General features: G+C 54.2%; 1 protein-coding gene across 8 annotated transcripts in view; it reads left to right on the forward strand.

The window, feature by feature from the left end:
* The window catches only part of TOM1L2 (target of myb1 like 2 membrane trafficking protein), an 82,729-nt gene that overhangs the window by 447 nt on the left and 59,203 nt on the right, over positions 1–23,079 (forward strand). The gene's annotated exons all lie outside the window — the stretch shown is intronic.

Raw genomic sequence — 23,079 nt, forward strand, 5'->3', positions numbered from 1 at the left:
TCCTGATGTCCGTGGTGCTGCTGTCTGCACGGTGACTGCCGCTCCCCTGCGCTCTTGAGTCTGCCAGCGGTGAACCCTTCGGTGGCAGATAGAGGGTTACTCGGCAGTTCTAATCCTGTGGGGGGCTCGGAATGCCCGAGGTGCAGGTGAAGGACCACCAGAGGGCCCGCCCTATGGAATTTTCTTACTGAAAAAGCAACGTGCCTTTTCACCCAAGGTGGGCGCTCATGCCAAGTGTGATCAGTCTAGAATGTTGATTGGTTTCTTTTAAAACTGGGCTCCTCCTGGTTGGTGGAAGGACTGGTGAAATGTCTTTCGTGAGCACGGACCTTTGGAGTCCTCATGGGCTTGGCTGGATTAGGCTGTAGTGATTTGTTTCCTGCTTTACTTATACATTTCCAGCTTACTTTTCAGCCTTTAGTGGGGCCTGTGAAATTATTGAGGCCTCTCCCGTTGGCTAACTGGCATTTGGGAGCCTTTCTTTTCTCTGTGGTGCAGCGTCTCTGATAAGGGGTGATGGGCCCTGGAGAGGGTTTCCCCACCTTTCTCGAGGCTCCCACCCCCGTTCTTCTTCCCCAGCTGCTCTTTCACTGCATCCATATTCCAGAAACTCATTTCTCAGTTGGGCATTGAATTCCAGTCAGCTATGAGAGGGAGCCAGTCAACTTGGGGAATTTTTTTCTTTTTCTTTTCTGTCTGCTTTACAGCAGGAGACTCTGTTACTACCTTTGAAATGCCAAGGTAGTTGATGAGGGGTATAAGTTAGAGGGGACTTTAAAACATACAGACGTAAGGGACGTACAGGTGTATAGCAAGGGGAAGGGCCATGATGCTTCTCTCAGGAAGACCTGAGCTGAATTTTGCTTCGCCCGATTCGACTGCGGGACCCGAGAAAATCGTGCGGCCCTGCTGAGCCTCAGTTTGCTTGGTGGGGGCCGGAGATTGATTCATCCCCACACTGGAGAGGCGGTGTGGGACAGCGGGCCCATCTGTGATCAGGCCCCGCGTCCACCGTCCCGTGGACAAAACACTTGACCATGAAGAGGAGGGAGCCTCCTCATTGCCAGTTGGCCAGCAGGCCAGACCTCGGTAATTTCACAGCTCAGTTCAGATAACTGACTAGAGGCCAGAGTGAGTTTCTAATGTGTCTTCTGTGCTGTTGTGACGTGCTGTTAGTGTTCTTTTAAGAGTATGTGCTCGGGGGTTGGTGGGAGGGAGGGGGTGCAGAAATGAAGCAACAGCGACAAAGCTAACGATTGCGCACAGAGGTATACCTCACGCGAAGCAGTTCCACAGCCATCACTTGCTCCTTACGGCTGCGCTGCAAAGTAAGCTCTATTGTCCTTCCCACTTTAGAGATGAGGAAACTGAGGCTCAGCGAGGTGGAAGGATGGCTCAGCCGGTCAGAGGGAGCTGGGATTTCAGAGCCATCCCGGTGCTCAAGGGGTTGAGGGGGTCAGGAGAGGGAACAGAGGTGCGTGGGACAATGTCGACCGACAGGAGGCCACGCAGTGCCGGTGCTCAGTTGCCTCGTGGGCACCGTGAGTGCCGCCAGGACGCCACTGCGCCCAGAGGAGCTGCGGCCTGCGCCTGGCGTCTTGGAGTCTGAGGGCCGTTGGTGAGGATGGGTGGGAACTGCACCGGCAGAGAAGAGGCCCCCTGTGCCTGGGGACAGGTGGAGGAGGCGGGCAGGGGGCGTGAGCACCTCAGTGGTCCCCAGTCCGCGTGGAGCAGAGGTGGCTGTGGGGAACAGGGGCAAGTTGGGTTTGGGCCCAGGATGGAGCCCTGTCCTGGGTGGGTGGCATCAAAGGCCACATTCTGTAGCTGACCACAACTGTTAGTCTCTCTGGACCTCATTTTCCTCACTCAGCAGCCGCTGCGGCTTCTACCTAAACCATTCCCTCAGTCCATTTCAGCAGGCGTTTTGAGTGCGTATTGGGTACCAGGCCCCAGGATACAGATATTAAAAAGCTGCTCGGAGGGGCCCTTCTGTAGCGGTAACGCACCCACCAAGGTGTCCTGAGCTGCAGAGCCTCAGGCTCACTGTCCGGGGATTCGTAGAGCCGCGATTACCCCGCCTCATGCCTGGCCTCACTCGAGCTCCCTGGCCTTGTTCGGTCAAACGCGTGGTCTGCCCGTCGCAAGGCGGCAGCTAAGCTCCATCTGATGTGGTTACGTGCCTTCCCTGCATCCACGCTGCCCGTGGTCCTGGAAGGTGGCTCCCGAGTGGAGGGCAAGGGTCAGAGCTAGGACGGGCCGCAGTGTGAGGGCCGAGAAGCGTGGAGGAAGGCAGAGTGCTTCCTCGTGCCGTCCGACTCTCTCCTCTGAAACAAGTTTCAAATGGTCCTGTCCTAATGGCTGTCGCATATGCGGAGTCCCCGAGCCAGGTCCATGGTGCTCTGCAGACGTGCACGGCTCTCCTTGTATTGGCCGGAAAACGTTTTCAGATCGTCCTTTTCCAGGAGTGAAGTTTGGATTCATTTAGATGAAAAGATTGGTGAGTAGTTCGTTAATTGCACCCAGAGTATTGGGGGCAGGCTGGTAGCAGGAGGACCAGCGCTTCTCTGCTGCAGGGCTTGTGCCCATGGATTGGGTGGTGTGGGGTCTGAACTGCCTCCTGGAGCTTCATGCATTCAGGGGCTCTGTATCGCCTCTCTTGTATACCAAGCGAAACGCTTACCAGGACGTTCAGTCCAGTAAAGGAGCTAAGACAGGGACCTAAATCAGGTAAGACAGAAAGTGTTGGCCCAAGATTGGACAGATAAACAAAGTAAGGTAATGGAGGACAGAGGGGTCACCTCCAGCAGCAGTAATAACAGTTAAAGGTTTTTTGTTTTTTTAAAAAATTTAATTTTATTTATTTATTATTTTTGGCTGCGTTGGGTCTTCATTGCTGCACGTGGGCTTTCTCTAGCTGCAGCGAACGGGGGCTACTCTTTGTTGCAGTGCGTGGGCTTCTCGTTGCAGTGGCTTCTCTTGTTGCGGAGCACGGGCTCTTGGCGCACGGGCTTCACTAGTTGTTGCGCGCGGGCTTCAGTAGTTGTGGCTCGCGGGCTCTAGAGCGTAGACTCAGTAGTTGTTGTGTGCGGGCTTAGTTGCTCCGCGGCATGTGGGATCTTCCTGGACCAGCGACTGAACCCGTGTCCCCTGCATTGGCAGGCGGGTTCTTAACCACTGCGCCACCAGGGAAGTCCCTAGTTAAAGGTTTTGCTTTTTTAAAATCGCGTACTGTGTTACCGTGTGCCGGAGACTGCAGTAGGTGCTTTGTGTATCTTGCAGTCCTTTAATTCTTAGAACAACACTGTGAGTGAGGTACTGTTATTATTTCCACTTTGCGGACAGGGACCCGGAGGCAGTGAGAGGGTCACACAGCTAGCAGCGAGGGAGCTGGAGTTGCAACCCAGCGTCCCAGCATTCTGGCTCTGGAGCTGCTGCCCTGGGGGGCAGGTGAGGAGGGGCACCTTGGGGACAGGAGGAACCCAGCCCTCAGGGGGTGGGATTTGGCTCACGTAGGAGTGGAGAGGAGGCTCGGAGGGCGCTCTGAGCGAAGGCTGGGTGTGGAGGGGTGGTGGTAACGCCAGCCTGGGGAGCGGTGGGGGGCCAGGTGGACAGACATCAGGCCTGACTGACGAGGCTTCGAATGTAGGCCACGTGGTTTGGCCTCTTTCAGTGGTGGCACTGGGGAGCCATGGGTGATTTGTAGGGAGGGGAGTGGCACAGCTGTCATTACAGAGCCGGGGACATTTCCCCTTGGCAGCCCCCAAAAGGCCATTCCTCTCTGACCATCAGAGCCCCCGTGTGTGCAGAGCAGGGGTCCGACGGGGGAGTCAGCACACGCCGTGCCAGTTCCCCGAGGTCCGGGGTTGGGCCCTTCCTGGAAGCCCCCAGTAGAGATGAGGGGTGCTGAGGTGGGTGGAGGGAGCACGGGAAGAAGTGTGGGGTTCTGAGAGCATCTGCCCTTAACTGCCTGGATGGTTATAGAGCGCCGGCCCGCTCCCTGCCCCCCTGCTTCCCGCTCACAAGGACAGGAGCTGAGAGGATGGCTCGTAGGGCTTGGCGGGAGGGCTGCCCTGCTTAGGGGGCGCTATGGGGCTATTAACAGGCCCCGTAGAACTGTGCTGTTAAGAAGCTTGAAACATACGCGCAAATGCAAAGGGGGAAAATCACCATACTGTGCTTTCTTACAAACTCTTTGAGACTCTTCTCATTTCACAGAATAAGTGAAATAAGTAGAGTGCTTGTGTATTTGACCCTCTATTTTCTCAAGTCTTGGAGATGCAGTGTTGTGTAAGTGCTCTTAGCATATTTCTGGGCGGTACGCCTGCTTTTTTGGGGGGTGGATGTCAGCTGATGAAGGGGGTATAAACACAGTGCCCAGAGGGGCATCGGTTAAGCACTCTTGCTCTTGACCTAGCAGATAAGTCACTCAGAATTTTTAGGCTAACCTACTAGTCTGAAAAGAAAGAAAGAACGTTCAGACTTTTTTTGGTGACTCAGCTTGTTATGGCCAGGAGAAGGGCCTGTTAAAAACCAGCCCCAGACTTGGTGCGTATTTCAGTGCTCCCTCCAACCCTCCTGACCTAGAAGAATTTCCGATCTTCTCCATCCAGTCCTGAAGCCTGCTGGCCGTCAGCACTTGCCTCCTCCTCCAGGCAGCCTTCCTAGACCAGCCTGTTTGTAGTGCTGTCTCTTCTCTGAACTCACCATGTGTGTTATCCGAGGCATTCACTTGGCTCTGCCCTCACCCTCCAGGGTTTGTGAAGGCTAGCGGAGAGAACGTGTGTGGGTCCCCAGCACAGCTAACATACTGTTGCCTCCTCCTGCCATGCTGTTTCCTGTTGTTTGTCTTGCGTCCTGTCCTGTTTATTGCCTTATCTTCCTCAGGGCAGGATGTGTACCTTCTGTTTCCCCGTGACCTTCACAGCACGTGGTACAGTCTGCTCTGCACAGTTACTCACTCCAAAGGTTCCTTTCTATCAATGTTATTATTATTATTTTTTTAGCATCTTTCAAAGCTAAAAATAATAGTCATCATTTACTGGCCCTTCACCACGTGCCAGGCACCCTGCGAAGTGCTGAACAAACGTTATCTCATTCAACATTTTTTCTCAGGAAACTCCATGAAGTCAGGGGTGTCATGTCCATTTCACAGGTGAGGACCGGAGGCTTAGAGGAGTTAAGCAACTTGCCCAGGGCTGAGCCGTGCTCCACACCCAGGGCCTGAGCTCCAGGGCTTCGTCCTGTTGCCCCGTAGACGGCAAGCCTGGCCTGGAGCCTGTAGACAAGAGGTGGCCTTCGCTGATCCACTGTGAGTTCCAGAGCCTTCTAGGTGCCCTTTGCCTGCTTGTTCTCTTCCACCACGGGCACTGTGTTTTGGCTGGAGACAGCCCCGCCTCTGCCTCTGTGAGCAGCTGCCTGCGTGTGGGTCCACTGACTGGACACAGGGAAGGGTGTGTGTGACAAAAATGCTGCTCCGTCGCTTCTCACAGGGTCCTTAAGGCGATCACTGAGACACTGTATGTAAAAGCAAAATGTGTTACTGTGTTATAGTATTTCCCACACACCTTCTAGACTCGTCTTCCATGAGGGCACTCGTTTTTATTTGTACCTGTTTATTTACTTTTTAAAAATTGTAGAAAAACACACATAGCAGAAAATTTACCATTCTGACCGTTTCAGAATGTTCAGTGGCATTCAGTACATTCACTCTGTTGTGCAGCCATCACCAGCATCCATTTCCAGAGCTTTTCTCATTTTGCCCAACTGAAAGTCTGTCCCCATTAAGCACTAACTCCCCTCCTCTCCCCCCAGGCCCTGACCCCCCCGGCCCTTCTACTTTCTATGAATCTCACGACTCCAGGGGCCTCACGTGAATGGAGTCATGCAGTGCTTGTCCTTCTATGCCTGGCTTGTTTCACTCAGCAAGATTCACCCATGTTGGAGCAGGTGTCAGAGTTTCCTTTCCTTTCTTTTTCTTTTTTATTTTTTTTGCGGTACGCGGGCCTCTCACTGCTGTGGCCTCTCCCGTTGCGGAGCACAGGCTCCGGACACGCAGGCTCAGCAGCCATGGCTCACGGGCCCAGCCGCTCCGCGGCACGTGGGATCTTCCCGGACCGGGACACGAACCCGTGTTCCCTGCATCGGCAGGCGGACTCTCAACCACTGCGCCACCAGGGAAGCCCTCCTTTCTTTTTAAGGCTGAGTAATACTCCATTGTGTGTATAGAACACAGTTTGTGTATCTGTTCATCCACCTTTGAGTTGCTTCTACCTTTGGGCGGTCATGAATACTGCTGCTGTGAACATGGGTGTGCAAATATCCCATGTTTATGTTCGTGTCCCTGCATTCAATTCTTTTGGATATAAACCCAGAGGTGGAATTACTGGGTCCTGTGGTCATTCTGTTTTCAGTATTTGGAGGGAGAACCGCCATGCTCTTTTCCACAGCAGCTGTACCGTTTTACATCCCCACTAGCTGTGCATAGGGTTCCAGTTTCTTCACATTCTCCCCAAAACTTGTCATTTATTTATTTTTTTACGGTAGCCATCCTAATGGCTGTGAAGTGTTTTCTCACTGTAGTTTTGAGTTGATACCGAGCATCTTTTCATGTGCTGATTGGCCATTTGTGTATCTTTGGAGAAATGTCTACTCACATCCTTTGCACGTTTTTTAATCAGGTTGGTTTTGTTGTTGAGTTTTAGGAATTCTCTCTATATGTTGGATATTGACCTCTTATTAGATATTAGATTTTCTCCCCAGGGGGAGAAAATATTGCCTCTTTACTCTGTTGCTTGGGTCCTTTGATGAAACCCAGTGTATCTGTTTTTTCTCTTGTTGCCTGTGCCTCTGGTGTCCTGCCCTGATTCTCAGAAGAGTCTGACACGTGCCCTGAGGACAGGCAGGGTGACGCTGGCTGTGCTGGTCAGCCTCACTCCTCACCAGGTGCCGGCTGAGGGCCCCACAGGCAGCAGCCCCGCGAGGTAGGCGCAGTCACTCGCGTCTGGTAGAGAAGGAGACTGAGGGTCAGCAGGTGGGTCCCTCCCGGAGGCCTGGGGTAACAAGTGGCAGCGCAGGGACTTGCACCAGGCCTGTGGGCTCCAGAGCCAGGGCGCTTACCCACTCAACCGGAGCTGTCTGTGGAGTTGAGTAGATGCACTTGTGGCTGAAAATCTGGAAATAGTCGTCTCAAGTTCAGATCGGCCTTAGCATTACTCGCTGTTCACCCGGTTCCAGTGCAAGTCGGTGCAGAGTGTCCTTGTCACCCCTGTTTCCAGAGAGTTCGGTGAGAGGCAGTGCACCAAGACTCTCACTGTGGATTTTCCTTTCTCTTCGGATGTGCTTTGGATCCACAGTGTCAGGAGGAGGAAGAGGGATGAATAGACGCCAGGTTCTCCGAGTGGCCAGCTTGCTTTTCAGGCATCGCCAGCTGCTGTTTTAATCAGGACTGAAGCGCAGGCCTTGTAGTCTGGGGGGCGCGTCCAAAATTCTGTTTGAGGTTTTGGTTTAAAGTGGAGGTTGATGGAGAGAGCCTGGTCCCTCCTCTCAGGGAACTGGGCCTCTGAGAGCTGGGAACAAGGCCAGGGCCCGGAAGCGATGCTGTTACGTTCTCTGCCGCACGGGCTCCCGGCGTGGCGTTGTCACTGTGGGAAACACGGCCTGGGGAGGGTGCTGCCTGGTGTCGGAAGGCGGAGTTAACTCCGGAAACTTCAACCAGCGATTCCAGGAACCACTGAATTCTGGCTGGAAGGGCCTTCGTGGCATTTGGTCCAAACCCCTCACCACTACCGTTGAGGAAACTGAGGACCAGATAGGCTAGGTCTGTGCTGTTTCTACCCCAACAATTCTTTTTGTTTGTTTTTTTTTGGGGGGGGCAGTTTTTTTGGCTACACAGCGCAGCATGCGGGATCTTAGTTCCCCGGCCAGGGATGGAACCCGTGCCCCCTGCAGTGGAAGCACGGAGCCCTAACCACTGGACTGCCAGGGCAGTCCCTACCCCGACAACACTTCTGACACCAAATGTGTGGGTTTTTTCTGGACGCTAGCCAATTCTGACACCAACTGGCATCCCCGATCCAATCCGATTCGATTCACTTCGACCTGCCTGCCTGCCTGGGGTTGTTGCAGGACCGCAGGGAAACGGCTCAGCCCCACGAGACCGCCGCACTTCAGACACCAGCACCTCTGACCAGCTGGCTGTAAATTGGGGGTGTTCCTGTGACCCCTTCTTCAGGTTTGAGAATTTGCTAGCTTAGCTCACAAGACACGGGAAAACACCTTACTTGGTTTTCAGGGTAAGTCCGTCACATCATGAATGACTCCAGCTCACGAAGATGAAAACTTTTGTTTTGTTTCAAAGTTAACCACGTTTAGTCTAATCACATGGGACTATTTAGTTCCCGGTTTGGTGGTTGATAAAGTTAGCTCATAAACTCCCCTTTGCTCTTCTGTTTTTCCTGCTTTCTGGCTTCCGTCCAGAACAGAGGAGCTGCTCCCAGACAGGACTCAGGAGGGCCGGAGCTGGCCGGCGTCCCGCTGCTGATTTGCTGTGTGACTCTGGAAAGGTCACGTCCGACCGTTAACTCCTGTGCTGAGGGCGAGTTGAACAACTTCATTTCCACGCCTGAAGCTTAAGGCCTAAATCAAAGTAGCTTTCAGTTTTTCTTCAGACCTTTAGCCTCCATAACTCAGCCTCAAGGGCACAGAAGAACTCTCTGCATACTTAAAAAAAAATTATGGTAAAATATACATAACACAAAATTCACCATCTTCACCATTTTTCAGTGAACGGTTGAGTGGCATTAAGTCCATTCACCTGGTTGTTCAGCCATCACCACCATCATCTCTAGAACTCTTTACATCTTGTAAATCCGACACTGTCCCCATTAAACAGTAACTCCTATTCTCCCTCCCCCAGCCCCTGGCACCCCCCTTCTACTTTCTGTCTCTATGAATTTGACGACTCCAGGAACCTCATATAGGTGGAATCAGACAGTATTTGTCTTTTTGTGACTTGCTAATTTTACTCAGCAGAATGTCTTTAAGATTCACCCATGTTGGAGCAGGTGAACAGAATCTTTCTTCTTTTTTTTTGCGGCACACGGGCCTCTCACTGTTGTGGCCTCTCCCATTGCGGAGCACAGGCTCCGGACGTGCAGGCTCAGCGGCCATGGCTCACGGGCCCAGCCGCTCCGCGGCACGTGGGATGTTCCCGGACTGGGGCACGAACCCGCGTCCCCTGCATCGGCAGGCGGACTCTCAACCACTGCGCCACCAGGGAAACCCTCTCCTTTCTTTTTAAGGCTGAATAGTACTCCATTGTACGTATAGGCCATGTTTTGTGTATCCACACATCTATCTTTGGACACTTGGGTTGCTTCCACGTTTTGGCTGTCGTGATTAATGCTGCTGTGAACATGATGTACGGATTTCTCTTTAAGATCCTGCTCTCAATTCTTTCGAGTATATACCCATCAGTAGCATTGCTGTCTCATATGGTCATGTGGTAGTTGTATTTTTAATTTTTTTAGGAACCTCCGTACTGTTTCCATAGTGGCTGCCCCATTTCCCATCCCCACTCACGGTGCACGAGGGTTCCAGTTTCTCCACATCCTCGCTGATACTTTATGTTCTGGTTTTTTGATAGCAGTCATCCTGAAGGGTGTGAAGAGGTTGCATACTTTTTGGGGTGTATTATTAAGCTCCCGGGAGAGTTGGGGAGCCAGCGCCATGAGGCGCCCTTCCCTCAGCTCAGAGGCTCCCTCCACAGTCGGATCTGTGCCAGGATGGACACGTAAAGAAAGTTCCGGGGAGTGATTGGGACACCTGCGGTGAGGACCATGGTGACCCTGGGATCGGGGGACGTCTGAGTAAGGTGGCATCGAGCCTGCCTCTCGGGAGGAGCTGGAGAGGCAGAGCAGAGAGCCGTACGTGGGGGCCAGGGCGGAGGAAAGGCCCAGAGGTGGGTGGTGTGCCCGGCAGCTGGGGGCGCTCCCCCGGGAGTGGGCCGCCGACCACTGGGGACTGGCGGGCAGTCACACTGAGTCAGTGCTCTGAGGGTCTCGTGCCCCAGCTTGCCTGCTCCCTGTTCTAACTCGGTGTGGGGTGGCCTCGGCCGGGGCCTTAGGGAGGCAACAGGATCCAGCTAGAATAACCTGGCTTTGATTTCACTCTCCTTGTTTATTTTCGTTATTTTTATGTTACTTCGGATTAATGCCAGATGAATTTGCGTGAGAGAAGGGCGCCTCGTGGCGCTGGTTCCCCAAGTCCCTCGGGAGCCCCCGAGGGCCGGGCCGTTCCCCCCCACCTGCACCCAGCCCTCCCTCCTGGTCCTGCCGGGCCGGGTGCTGGGAAGCATGGCCAGTGCACTGGGCCCTGCTGGCGGGCAGGCCGCACCGCCCCTCCCGGCGCTGGAAGAGGCAGGTGGGGCCCCGAGGGGCGGGCTGGAGTGTGCCCTGACAGCGTCTGAGCAAGGACCTCTGCACGTGCCCCTCGGCTTCCGCCTGCTTTGGGACAGTTCACCCTCACGGCCCCCCCGCCCCCGCCCCGCCCGGCATTTCCACCCCTGCGTGGCATTGCCACAGTGGGTGGGAAGACAGGCCTGGCTCTGTCCTCCCACCCCCTCCCCAGGATCAGCGTGACCGCATCTCATGGCCTGGCTGGTGTGGGCGGGAGGTTATGCGGGCAGATGTAGCTGCTGAGGGGGACCAGGCCCTGCGCCCAGCCCACTCTCGGCAGGGGCACGTGGACCAAGTGGAAAGTCCGGGGCTGTGCCCTGGGGCTGCTCCTGCTCTGCAAAAGGGGCACTTTTTCGTAATTTGCTCAGCGCTCCCCGTGGGCTGGCTGGAGAGCCATGGCCCACACCCACCCCCTAGGTAAGGGCTGGGGGCATCCATCCTGGTGTCCATCCTGCTGGCATGATAATGTGCGTGGCTTTCCTTCTCTTCTCTGTCCTCCAAGTTCTCTGTAATTCATTTTTTTAAGTGGAAAAACCCAGAGTCCTCCATTTCGTGAAGATTACTTGGGATCTAGTTTTGTGCGGTGCCGAATCAGAGCCAAAGAAAATCTCCGTGGACTATTAAGGGGTCACTTTTGCTCCTAAAATATCAACATTGACTAAGGTTTACAGGCTAAAAAAAGAGGGAGGGACTTCCCTGGTGGTCCAGTGGTTGAGAATCCGCCTTCTGGTGCAGGAGATGCGGGTTCGAGCCCGGGTTGGGGAACTAAGATCCCGCGTGCTGGGGGGGCAGCTGAGCCCGTGTGCCGCAACTAAGACCTGACACAGCCAAAAATAAAAATTAATTAATTAAAAAAATATTTTTTAAAAAATAGAGGGAAAATGGGTGAGTGTGTGCTGAAGCTTGATAATGAGTTTGCTCTGCTGTGATGTGGGCCTGTCCCCTCCTCAGCGCACATCCGTGGTTTGCGGCAGAATTAGCTCTTTATCGTCTCGTGGAGTCCAACTGGTGTTGGGCATTGAAATCCATATTTATTTACGTTCGTGTGTGTGTGTGTGTCCTTTCAGAGAGCTGTTCATTCCCAGCTTGACACTGTTTTCTATCCTGTGCCCAGAGATTTCTGAGCCATATAAATATATATATATATTTTTTAAAAATTTATATATATATATATTTTGCAGTATGCGGGCCTCTCACTGTTGTGGCCTCTCCCGTTGCGGAGCGCAGGCTCCGGATGCGCAGGCTCAGTAATATTTTTTTCCTATATTTTTAATATATGTTAAATCATTAATCAAGGAACGTGTGTATGCTGAAACATTGGTGGCCACCTCCCTTACAATTTGACTCTTTCTACCCAGTTTTTAACTGTGTTCATCCTATAGGCACTGTTTCTTGGCTAACGAGATAAAATCATCTTCGAAAGGAAAGCTAAAGACTCTTGCATTACCTTTTTCTCCTTTAAATCCACCCTTTGGCATTTGCAAAGGTCAGATGAGCGATTCTGGCGTCCGTGGCCCTGATGAATGGGAAACCGTACGTTCCCATTGGCCTCTGAGGATGAGGGATTACTGCGGTGGCCGAGGCATCTGCTGTAATGTCAGGAGCGCGGCGATGGGAATGGCAGGAGCAGCAGGCCCATGAAAAATGCAGGAAGAGGGAAGCTCCTCTCCGCTTGCAACCACGCGGACACCTCTGAGCATTTGTTCTCCTCCGTTAAACCTTGTGGCTGAGAATCAAGTATGGGGGGCGCGGGTGCCCCTGTCCTGAGAGGCTGCCCGCGCATCAGCCTGTTTGCGTTCAGCGTTCGCCCCCGTGGGGGATGTCGGCTTTATTCTAAGTTAAATAAAAATCGTCATGTTGGCGCCTAGATTTTCGCGGGAGAAGCAGGTGCTGTGCGTTGGGAGAGTAATGAATACGGCGTCTCTACCCTCTCCCAGGAGCAGATGGTCTGCGTCAGTTCATTTTGTGACCTTTCTTTGCTTCTAAGACACCAAATCTCTGATCCCACGGATCATAAATATTCTTTAGGTTTGCAGGCACGAGGTAAGGGGAGCAGCAAGCTGTCGCTATCGTTTTCCATTTGTCTGGCACCTTTGGAAGGAACTCATTACAGCATTTTTAGGCCCTGCGTAAGCCTGCTGCAGCCATGGGCTTTACGGACACGTGAAGGGTGCCGCAGCCAGGCTGCCTCAGCCAAGGTCGGGGAGGAGCCCTCTGCTCAGCGTCCTGCCGTCCTCACCTCTCCACTCACTGGGCAGCCCTCCCAGCAGCCGGCACAGAGCCCGCCCATCTACCCAGGGCTGCGGTTTTTTTTTTGCAGTACGCGGGCCTCTCACCGTTGTGGCCTCTCCCGTTGTGGAGCACAGGCTCCAGACGCACAGGCTCAGCGGCCATGGCTCACAGGCCTAGCCGCTCCACGGCATGTGAGATCTTCCCGGACCGGGACACAAACCAGTGTCCCCTGCATGGGCAGGCAGACTCTCAACCACTGCGCCACCAGGGAAGCCCAGAGCCGCGTTTTTAAAGTCACTAATCGTGATAACGGCCACCTCATCTTGATCGCCCATTGTATTGGGGGGGGGCCATCAGGGGTGGCCTCTCCCTGCCCCAGAACCCGCATTCTTGCAGGAGGCAGACCGGAAATAAGAGCAGTCTGGGGGGTCCTGATAAGAGGAGTGTGCGCTGTGCTGGGCTCAATGGGAGGTGCCCCCAGAGCTGGTCCCCCGCAGGGTTGTATGGATTGAGGAGGGTGCTGGGGGAGGACACAGTTCTGGATGTCCGCGGGGGCCTGGTTCGGGGGAGGACAGTCACCCTGGGTGTCAGGCTGGAGGGTGTGGACTTTGTCTGGAGTCAAGGGGGAAGCCTGGCAAATGAACTTACTACAAAATAGAAGTAGAGTCACAGAGGTAGAAAACAAACTTATGGTTACGGGGAGGGGGAGGGGGAGGGGCGGGGGGGATAAACTGGGAGATTGGGATTGACATGTACATACTACTGTATATAAAATAGGTAACTAATAAGGACCTGCTGTAGAGCACAGGGAGCTCTACTGAATACTCTGTAATGACCTAGATAGGAAAAGAATCTAAACAAGAGTGGATACATGCATGTGTGTAACTGATCCACTTTGCTGTACCCCTGAAACTAACACAACGTTGTAAATTAACTGTACTCCAATAAAAATTTTTTTTAAAGTGGTGGGGGGGCTTGGGGTGGTTTTGAATGCGTAGGGGCACCACGTGGCCAGGCTTCTGTTTGGGGAAGAGCATCCTGGGCGATGTGGAGGGCGGGCTGTGGGAAGAGGGCTGCAGGGGTGACGCGAGTGAGGGCCGAGAGCCCCTGTCCCGCTCCGGCTCTCACTGCCTTCTCCTCCTTCTGTCTCTCATGACTCCATCCTCCTTCCCGTCACCCAGAGTCTCTCCACACCCCAGTAGTCCTGCTTCCCTTCTGACACCTCCTGAGACCCCTGGGGCAGGGGCTCACCCTTCCCCAGCCCCCCTACAGCAGCCTGGGCTTCCACCACGGGACCCTCAGTGGAGACCACCTTGCTCTCAACTCCCCGGTTCGGGCATGGGCAGTCCCCTGGGGCTGGGCCCTGTGGGTAGAAGAGGGGGCGGGGGCTACAGAGCAATTATCACAGCGGATCTGAGGGGACTCAGAACTGGGGGACAGCACACCTCAGTTTGAAAGCCTGCTCCTCCTTACACATTCTCCAGGAGATGAGGCGATCTTTTTGGTGTTTACTTTTTCCTGGGGAAGATTTCAAACATAAAAATAGGGAAAACAGTGTAATGAGCTTCTACGTTCCCCATGACTCAGCTTCCCCAAGTCCTCAGCATCTGGCAGAGCCGACCTAGTCTCATGGACTCGGCCCGCCTCATTATGTGGAAGCAGATTCCTTGTCTCCTGTCATTGTGACCGTGCGCGTCTCTAAAAGGTCAGGGCTTTTGACTAAAGCCCGGGAGCCTGGACTCCCTGAGCCCGGCCTTCTTGCCTGCCCGGTGGGTGAGGACGCCTCGCCCAGGGCTGCTGGGCACGGGGTCGCTTGGGAGGCCTTTGCCAGAACCCGTACAGCTCCTTTTCTCCACGACCGCACCCGGCACCGTCACAGCCTGGGGGCGGGCGAGACCCGGGCCTGTTCTTGGCCCCAGCGCTCACCACCGTGCTTGGGGCAGTGGCTTAGGCTGGGCCTCTGTGTCCTCATCTTTAAAAATGGGGCAGTCGGAGCTCCCTCATAGGCTGGGTTTAAGGTTTAAAGGAGACAACGTGTTATGTGTCCGTACATGATAAGCTCAGTACACCGGTAGCTTGTATTGTATACATTCTTTCGGTAATACACCCTGCAGCATATTAGCCGCTATCCCCGTTTTACAAATGAAGCAACGGAGCCTTAACACCAAGATCAAGTCACGTGCCTGCACTCCTGGGGCGAGTGAATTATAGAGCCAGGGGTCTGAGCCCAGGTCTGACTCCCCCACGGCCCCCCTTTGTTATGGCTAATTCTTTATTGAACCGTGCTCGGTGGCCTCAAAGAAAAGAACGTGCTGGTCTTGGATCAGCAGACCAAGGTCATGCGGTCCTGCCTCTGTCTGATGTTCCAGCCAGCGCAGTCTCCTAGCACCTGACAGCACGTGCAGGTTCTCCCCAGACCCCTCGCCCGTATCCTCCGCCTTCTTCCCGCTTCTCCGTTGTTAGCGCCAGTCAGCCCCGCAGTGCAGAGAAACGGGGCGGGCCAGGGAAGACAGTTCAGGTCAAACACGGGCATGTCAGCCCTTTGGTGCTGAGTTTTAGTGGAAAGAGGCAAGCTCTAAAGGGCAGTGAGGGTCGTTGGTCACCTGCAGATGTTTGTTTTCCAGTCCGCCGAGATAGTGAGGGGCGGACAGGACGGATTTATCCGTTTCAACTGTAAAATTGATGGGAATGGAAAATGTGAAGTAAATGTGGCAGAGCTGGACATCAAACTCAGGCCCGGGCCGGTCTCTTCGGTCCACGGTGCCTCGGGCCACGCAGGCAGAGACCCCGGGGGCAGGTGAGAAACGCTGCCGGCAGGTGACCCACTGGCTCGGAACCCTCCTCTGGAAGATCTGGTCCAGTTCTGGCTTAATGGGAGTCAGCGTCACTGGGCCAGGACTCAGCTTCCTGTCTGGCTCTCCACACCTGTTTAGTGAGGTTCTCTGTTACCCAAATACGCAAGCCAGGCAGATGAGCGAGTTGTCTGTAGCTGTCGGAGGGCAGAGCGCGGACTTGGGCATGTTTAGGCCACGGCCAGGCCTCTTCCTGCGCGTCCACCGTGGCCCGCTGGGCCTCCGTCAGTTAGCAGCAGAATCGCCGGGGACCCGTGGCTCCTCCCAGGTGCTCAGCTTGCCCGGGGAAGAAGTGGCAGTTAGCAAAGGTGGAGGACGGCCTCTCACTGGAGAAATGATCTTCTCTGTGGGTGTGAGTGCGTTCTGGGGTGTCACGTCTGGAACACCAACCTTCAGTGGTGTAGTTTCCCCAAATCAAACCCTAGAACAGATTTTAGGGGAAGGTGGAGAGTCCCAGTGGTACAGCTCTTACAGGTATGACTTGCAAGCCCCGTGGAGGAGCCTCCCCTTTGGGTAGGGAAGCAAAACCGGTTACTTCACTGCTGGAATGACAGCCTGGCTTTCTTGGGGTCCAGCCAAGAAAACAATTTATGAGACTGACCCCTATGCTTAACCAGCTAAAGCTTTGGGCTGAAATCCAGAATTCTTATTATGGGAAGTGGAGTTAAAATTGTTCCCTCTGAAACCCAGTGGCTGTTTATTTGATTAGCGAGGTCGCTCCAATGACAGCTGTGGAGCCCAGTCTTTACTTAGGAGAAGAATTTGCCCTGAACTTCATCAGAATGGCATGTCTGAGGGCCTCCATTGTTTTCCTTCCTGGCTTCTTCCAGCCTCGCCTTAGGCCCAGTCTTCATCCAGGGTCAGAGCTTGTTTCTTCCCCGACGCTCCATTCCACACGCTGTCAGCAGCCCCGGCCCCTCTGCCTGCACAAGCTGGGGGGCTGCTTCTGGAGCCCAGGGTCCACATGAGGCCTGCGTGCGTTTGTTGCATGAAGTTGGGTAAAGCTGCCGAGTCTGGCGCGCCTTTGTTGCAGCCACGCGCTACTGCAAGTGCTCTACACGTGTAAGCGCATCTCATCTTAGTGACAAGCAGGTGAAGCAGAATCCGAAACATCCGGTTTCATAGGTGAGGATGCTGAGGGGCAGAGATGACGCAGCTGGTTAGTGACGTGCCCCCTTGCGGAGCCTAGCACACCGCAGCACTCAGTGGAAGTTTATCGAGCCTGGGCATCTTCGGTGCCTAAACGTCCCTTACGTTTATCGTCTCTGCCCTCTAGTTGTTTTGTTTCTTTGTTGTTTTTGTTTTGGCTGCACTGTGCAGCTTGTGCAACCTTAGTTCCCAGACCAGGGATCGAGCCCAGGCCCCGGCGGTGAGAGTAGAGTCTTAACTACTGGACCGCTAGGGAATCCCCTCTGCCCTCTAGGTTTTACTTTAACTTTTCTCTGAGAATATTGAATGTATCAATCTTATCTTCAAATCTGGGTTTACTTTTTAAACTTTGTGTTATGGAAAAATTTAAGCATGTGCAAAAAAAGAGAATGGTATAATGAAGCTCCACTTAACCCTTTATATAACTTCGGCAATTATTGACTCATGGCATATTTTGTCAATATGCCCATCTACTCGCTCTCCTGGCCTGTATTATTTTGAAGTAAATCCCCCAAATCATAGTATTTCAGCCATATATTTTCAGTGTGTATCTCTATAAGAAAATAAACTCTTTTAAAAACAACCATAATACCATTATTGTGCTTCAAGAACGAACAGTAGGGCTTCCTTGGTGGCGCAGTGGTTGAGGGTCCGCCTGCTGATGCAGGGGACACGGGTCCGTGCCCTGGTCCGGGAAGATCCCACATGTCGCGGAGCGGCTGGGCCCATGAGCCATGGCCACTGAGCCTGTGCGTCCGGAGCCTGTGCTCCTCAATGGAAGAGGCCACAACAGTGAGAGGCCCGCGTACCACAAAAAAAAAAAAAGAATGAACAGTAATTCCCTAATATTGCATATTCAGTTGGCATTCAAGTTCTAGTTCTCTTTTTTTTTGAAATTGGGGTATAGTTGCTTTACAATGTTGTGTTAGTTTCTACTGTACAGCAAAGTGAATCAGCCATATGTATATATATATCCCCTCTTTTTTGGATTTCCTTCCCATTTAGGTCACCACAGAGCACTGAGTAGAGTTTCCTGTGCTATACAGCAGGTTCTCATTAGTTATCTATTTTATACATATTAGTGTACACATGTCAATCCCAATCTCCCAATTTATCCCACCCCACTCCCGTTCCCCCCTTGGCATCCATGCGTTTGTTCTCTACATCTGTGTCTCTATTTCTGCCTTGCAAACAGGTTTATCTGTACCATTTTTCTAGATTCCACGTATATACGTTAATATGCGTATTTGTTTTCTGATGTCTCTTTACAGTCTGTTTGAATAGGCTCTGATAAGGTCTGCGTTGCGGCTGGCTGATGTGTCTCTTCTGTCTCTTTTAATCCGTAGGCTCCTCCTCCATATTTCCTTTACTGCAGGGTATTTGTTGAAGAAACCAGGTCACTTGTCCTATTGAGTTTCCCGTGGTTTGGATTGTGCTGATTGTATCTCTGTGGTGTCATCTGACATGCTCACGTGTTCCTCTGTTTCCCGTAAACTACAGTCTGACCAAGTTCAGGTTTAATTTGCTGACAGGACTCCCTCTCAGGAGGCAAGGACCTCTGCTGTCTCTTTGCGCTGTTCACAACCACTGATGACCAGGGCCTAGATCCGCTGATTCTTTAGGGATTGTAAATGGTTTCCAAACTGGGTTTTATTCCCTCGAGGACCTGTTCCTCAAGGTGCCTGTCCCAGGGCCAGGCACAAAGAAGGCTTCGTAAGACTCGCTACCAGTTCTGCCCTCTGGCTTCTCTTCAGCATTCCTGCTCACTGACCGATCACTAGGAAATGGGCCTCCCCGGGAGAGGAATGAAATTGTCCCTTTGACTCGACACTCCCCTCACCCACCCCCGCTCATGTCCTTGTGCTTTTTCCCTTCCACCCTCGGCATTGGAGGGCGCTTGGCGGCCCCCGGGGAAGAGCGCTGGGGCAGCAGGGGCGGCCTCGCGTGGGGCCCCCCTGGGTACCAGCGAGAGCTCAGTTCTTCTCGGCTCTGAAAGCCGCTGCCCGCTTGGCCTGGCGTTAGTCTCAACACCAAAAGATGGGCAGTGTCTGGGAGGAGAGGGCTGGCCTCCCTCTGCAGGCCCGAGGAGAGGTTTAGTTCAGCTGGCAGACCCTTGTGTACGGGAGTAAAGGACTGTAGACAAGTCCTTTAGCGGATGTCCACAGGTCGGGGTCACCCCACTCCCAGGGAGCTGCGTTGTACCGCCTGGCAAGGCTCTTGAGATCAGAAGCCAGAGCCGACCCCGGTGAGCCCGCTGCCCTGCGGGTCTGGGCGAGTCGCCCTGGGTGTGTGGACAGGGGCGCAGGGGCAGCTCCCTTAGGGTCCCTGCCGGGGTTCCACTCAGGGACCAGGCAGGGGCCTCGGCGCCCGGGGTGGTGGCTCTCCCGATGGCCTGTCCCTCGGACGAGGCCCTGCCCTGGGTGGGGGCGGATCTGGAGAGGTTCGCGGCCACCTGGTGTCTTGGGTCCCTCCTGGCCACCGTTTATCGTGTGGACCACGTGAGTCACGGCGAGTCTATGGCCCCCGTGGTGGGCCTTGAGCTGAGCCTAGAGAAGGTGGCTCCAGGGCCCGGGAAGCTGCTGCGAGCCCAGGGGTCAGAACCCGTGCACAGCGCCACCCCTGGGAGCGCGGGAGACGAGCCTCGTTTCACCTGCTCGGTGGTCCCAGCCCCCACCTTCTGGAGGCCTCGGCCTTTGAGCCCATGCCCGCGAGCCCCCCGATTCCGAACCCCGTGGGGCCTTGAACACTCTGGTTCTGCCTCAGGAACGCGGTCATTTCCTTGTCGCTCGACCCCCGTAAAAGATGGAAGTGAAAGGTCTAGTGTTCCTCGGGTGCGATTAGAGCAGGACGCCTGTTCCAAACCCAGGGGAGTAGTCAGTTGGGCTTTTATGGCATTTTGGGGACACGGGGTCAGACCAAGGGGTTCCCTGGAGGTACCCAGAGAGCTCTGGGGACACAAACCGCGGTGGGGACAGCCTGCCCAGCTTTGCCTCCCTTTATATTTGGGTGCAGGGACAGATGGGCCCGGCTCCCTCTTCTGCTCCCCCCGACACTTGTCACTACGCACCGTGGGTCTGGAGACCCTGAGGGGAAGGGTCACGGGAGGTGTGCTCACCCCATCTGACCCCGCAGACGTGGCCGCTGGCGAGCAGGGCGGGATGATGGGAGGGGGCGGTTTCGGCCCTGGAGCCTTTTTCCTCCGCAGAATTTGAAAGCGTGAAGAAACGTAGAGAAGTAGAGAGAAACAGTCATTATCCTACTACCCAGAGGCCACTGCTCTGGACGTTTCGGCCTGTTTCCTTCCTGTGCTGTTAATGTGTTTTTCTTTACAGAGATTATACTGTAAATACAATTTTGTGTCCTGTTTTGTGTCCTTCTTCTTACCATAATAAGCATTTTAAATTAAAAACAGCTTATAAATAGCATGTTTAAATGACATCATGTTCCATCATGTGGGTATATCGTGGTTTACTGTACCATTCCCTAAATGTTAGGCATTCAGATTGTTTCTTTTATTTTTTCCTTGCCGTTATAATTAATGCAGCAGTAAGCCCTGGTAGGGCTTAAGTCTTTGTCTGTGTCCTAGGTTATGATAATGAATTCCTGTCTCTGGAATCACCCTGTCAGAGGGGATGCTCCTTTTCGAGGTCATCACTCTCTAAAAACTTTACTGCCTTTTATTTTCTCAGCCTGTTTTGGGATCCAGCGTGGGTTCAGGTGGCGGGTTAGTGTGTGGAATGGGGCTGGGGAAGGCTTCGTGGAAGAGGGCTTTTAGGCCACGTTCCGAAGGGGTTGGTCGTTCCTGAGGGTAGACGCAGGTGGGGAGGGTGGGGAGACTGTCCTAGGCACCCAGGCAGAGCAGGGGACGCAGATGCCCAGGGCCGTTAGTGAGTGTGCCCCTGGGGGAGCCAGGGCCGGGGTGGGGCGCGAGCAAGGCCTGGGGACAGAGCGTGGACTTGGCCATATGGAAGGGGGAAACCAGGGAGGGGCTTTGAGCAGGCAGGTGAGGTGAGGAGGCGTGCATGCTGGGTCACCTGGCTGCCGGGCAGAGGGTGGATAGGACAGGGCGGGAAGGGATGCCGCCAGTTAGGACCAGTTAGGACCGTTGGGTGAGAGGGGTTCCTCGCAGACTTGGCTACATGGATAGGAGACAGTGCATTTCGTTTAAATTTACATTTCTTCAATTCCTGCTGAGGTTGGAGATTTTTATGTTGATTCGCCAACTGTATTTCCTCATTTGTGACTTGACTCCATGTGTCCTGATGGGTCCCAGAGGCACTGTCGCTGCAGATGTTAGGTGTGGCCAGACGCGTGGTCCAGCTTTGCACCAGAGCCCTTGGAGACCCAGCGAGGGGAGGTGGTGCCTGGGCCCCGGGACGTCCTCTGCTCTGTCCCGTTCTCCTCAAGCTGGCACCGTGACCAGGGCCTTGGAAAGCATGGCGCAGCAAGCTCAGGGTCTACTGACCAAGAGAGTAGTAAAAGTGGCCGTGGAGGGACTTCCCTGGCGGTCCAGTGGTTAAGACTTCGCCTTCCAATGCAGGGCGTGCAGGTTTGATCCTCGGTCAGGGAGCTAAGATCCCACATGCCTCGTGGCCAAAAAACCAAAACATAAAACAGAAGCAATATTGTGACAAATTCAATAAAGACTTTGGAAATGGTCCACATCAACAAAAAAATAAGTGGCCCTGGAGGTCGCTTCTCTGCCATCAGATTTGAGGAAGGGGCTCAGGATGCAGCCAGGTCAGCCTAAGTCAGGGGGTCCCTAGCGAGCGGGGTCAGCTGTGCTGGAGGAGAAGCCCAGTCCAGGCTGGGTCCTACCAGCAGGCCGTGCGCACTCGCTGGAGCGGAGAAGGTGAGTGAGAACAGGGCCTTGGGGACGAGGTTACCTCCCAGCCCCGACCCAGAGTTAACGGCAGCCAGCTTGGAGACCTTGCCTATTAATGTATTTGTCGCTGGCTTTTCTGATAGCCCCAGAAGCTTCCTGAGGAAATCACAGGCAGAGGCTGGCCAAGAGCGAACCCTGATTGGAAAGTGTTGCTTCCTGGCTGGCTGCTTGCCAGACGGCAGGGTCTCTTGCATTTGGTCCCCCCTGAGGGGTGGCTGGCTCTGTGTGCAGTATGTCCACCCCAGCTCCACCCTGGTCGCTGTCGCGGGGTCACTGAGTCGCGGTGCGAGTGGCGGCGGGGTGGCTGAGTAATGATCCGCGTTCTCTTTGCAGCTTCTGGATTAGGAAACCCAGGGACCTTGAGCCGCGTCTCATCCTGGAGTGTTTCCCGGTTAAATTTGAACGGTGTCAGATTGTTAAAAGGCCACTGTTATGGCCGGGCCTTGTCGCGGTCGTACCCTCACTGTGGCTGGAGTCCCCCCACTTTGACATTTAATTTTACACCAAGACCAGGGACTTCCCTGGTGGCGCAGTGGTTGAGAATCCGCCTGCCGATGCAGGGGACACGGGTCCGAGCCCTGGTCCGGGAAGACGCCACATGCTGCGGAGCAACTAAGCCCCTGAGCCACAACTACTGAGCCTGCGCTCTAGAGCTCGTGCTCCGTGACAAGAGAAGCCACCGCAGTGAGAAGCCCGCGCACCGCAACAGAGTAGCCCCCGCTCAACGCAACTAGAGAAAGCCCACGCCCAGCAGCGAAGACCCAACTCAGCCAAAAATAAATAAATTAATGAAAAAAAAATTTTACACCAAGTCCAGATCAGATAAGGCATGGCAGACAGTTGGATGAGCTGACCGACCGGAGGCCTTCCCGAAACTATTCCAGAGTCCTGATGAGTCCTGGTTGAAAAGAAATACACAGTTTTTATAGAAAAACGTGGAAAGTTAACCTCCTCCCCCACAAAGCCGAAGCAGACACAGACGTGGTTGCTCTCGCACCGCAGTGTTGCCCAGTTACGGCCTGGCCTGGGTCTGCAGGCCTTCCTCCGTCCACAGGTGCGCGCTGTTTAACGTAAACCTGCGTGTACGATCTTTGCCTTGACGTTCTCCCACTTGACGTGCGGGCACCGCTTGCCCAGCGTCCCATTTCCTCCCCACCAGCAGCCGCGTGTGCCCAGGGGCTCAGGCAAGCCTTCCCAGGCCGTGAGTCACCTCAAGGGACATGCTGTCATCTCGGTCAGGGCCTTGTGGCTTCAGCCAGGTTTGGGTCCCGTCGCATTCTTCAAATGCCGTCAGATCATCATCCGTTCAGGATGGCTTCGATTTTTAAAGCAAATTAGTCATTTTCCACGGCCCAGCATCCCGTGCAGGGCGAGGCTGAACCTGAGACTTGGCTGCTGCCAAGGAGCGCACACTTCCTGGGTGACCTGGAGGGGAGCGGAGAGGATGAGGGTGTGCAGCCCTCAGGCACCTGGGGCGCCCCGCCGGGCCGGGGCCTTGGAAGCCAGC

Source organism: Neophocaena asiaeorientalis, unplaced genomic scaffold (genome assembly GCF_003031525.2).
Source record: "Neophocaena asiaeorientalis asiaeorientalis breed wild unplaced genomic scaffold, Neophocaena_asiaeorientalis_V1.1 scaffold540, whole genome shotgun sequence".
Taxonomy (NCBI): Eukaryota; Metazoa; Chordata; class Mammalia; order Artiodactyla; family Phocoenidae; genus Neophocaena; species Neophocaena asiaeorientalis.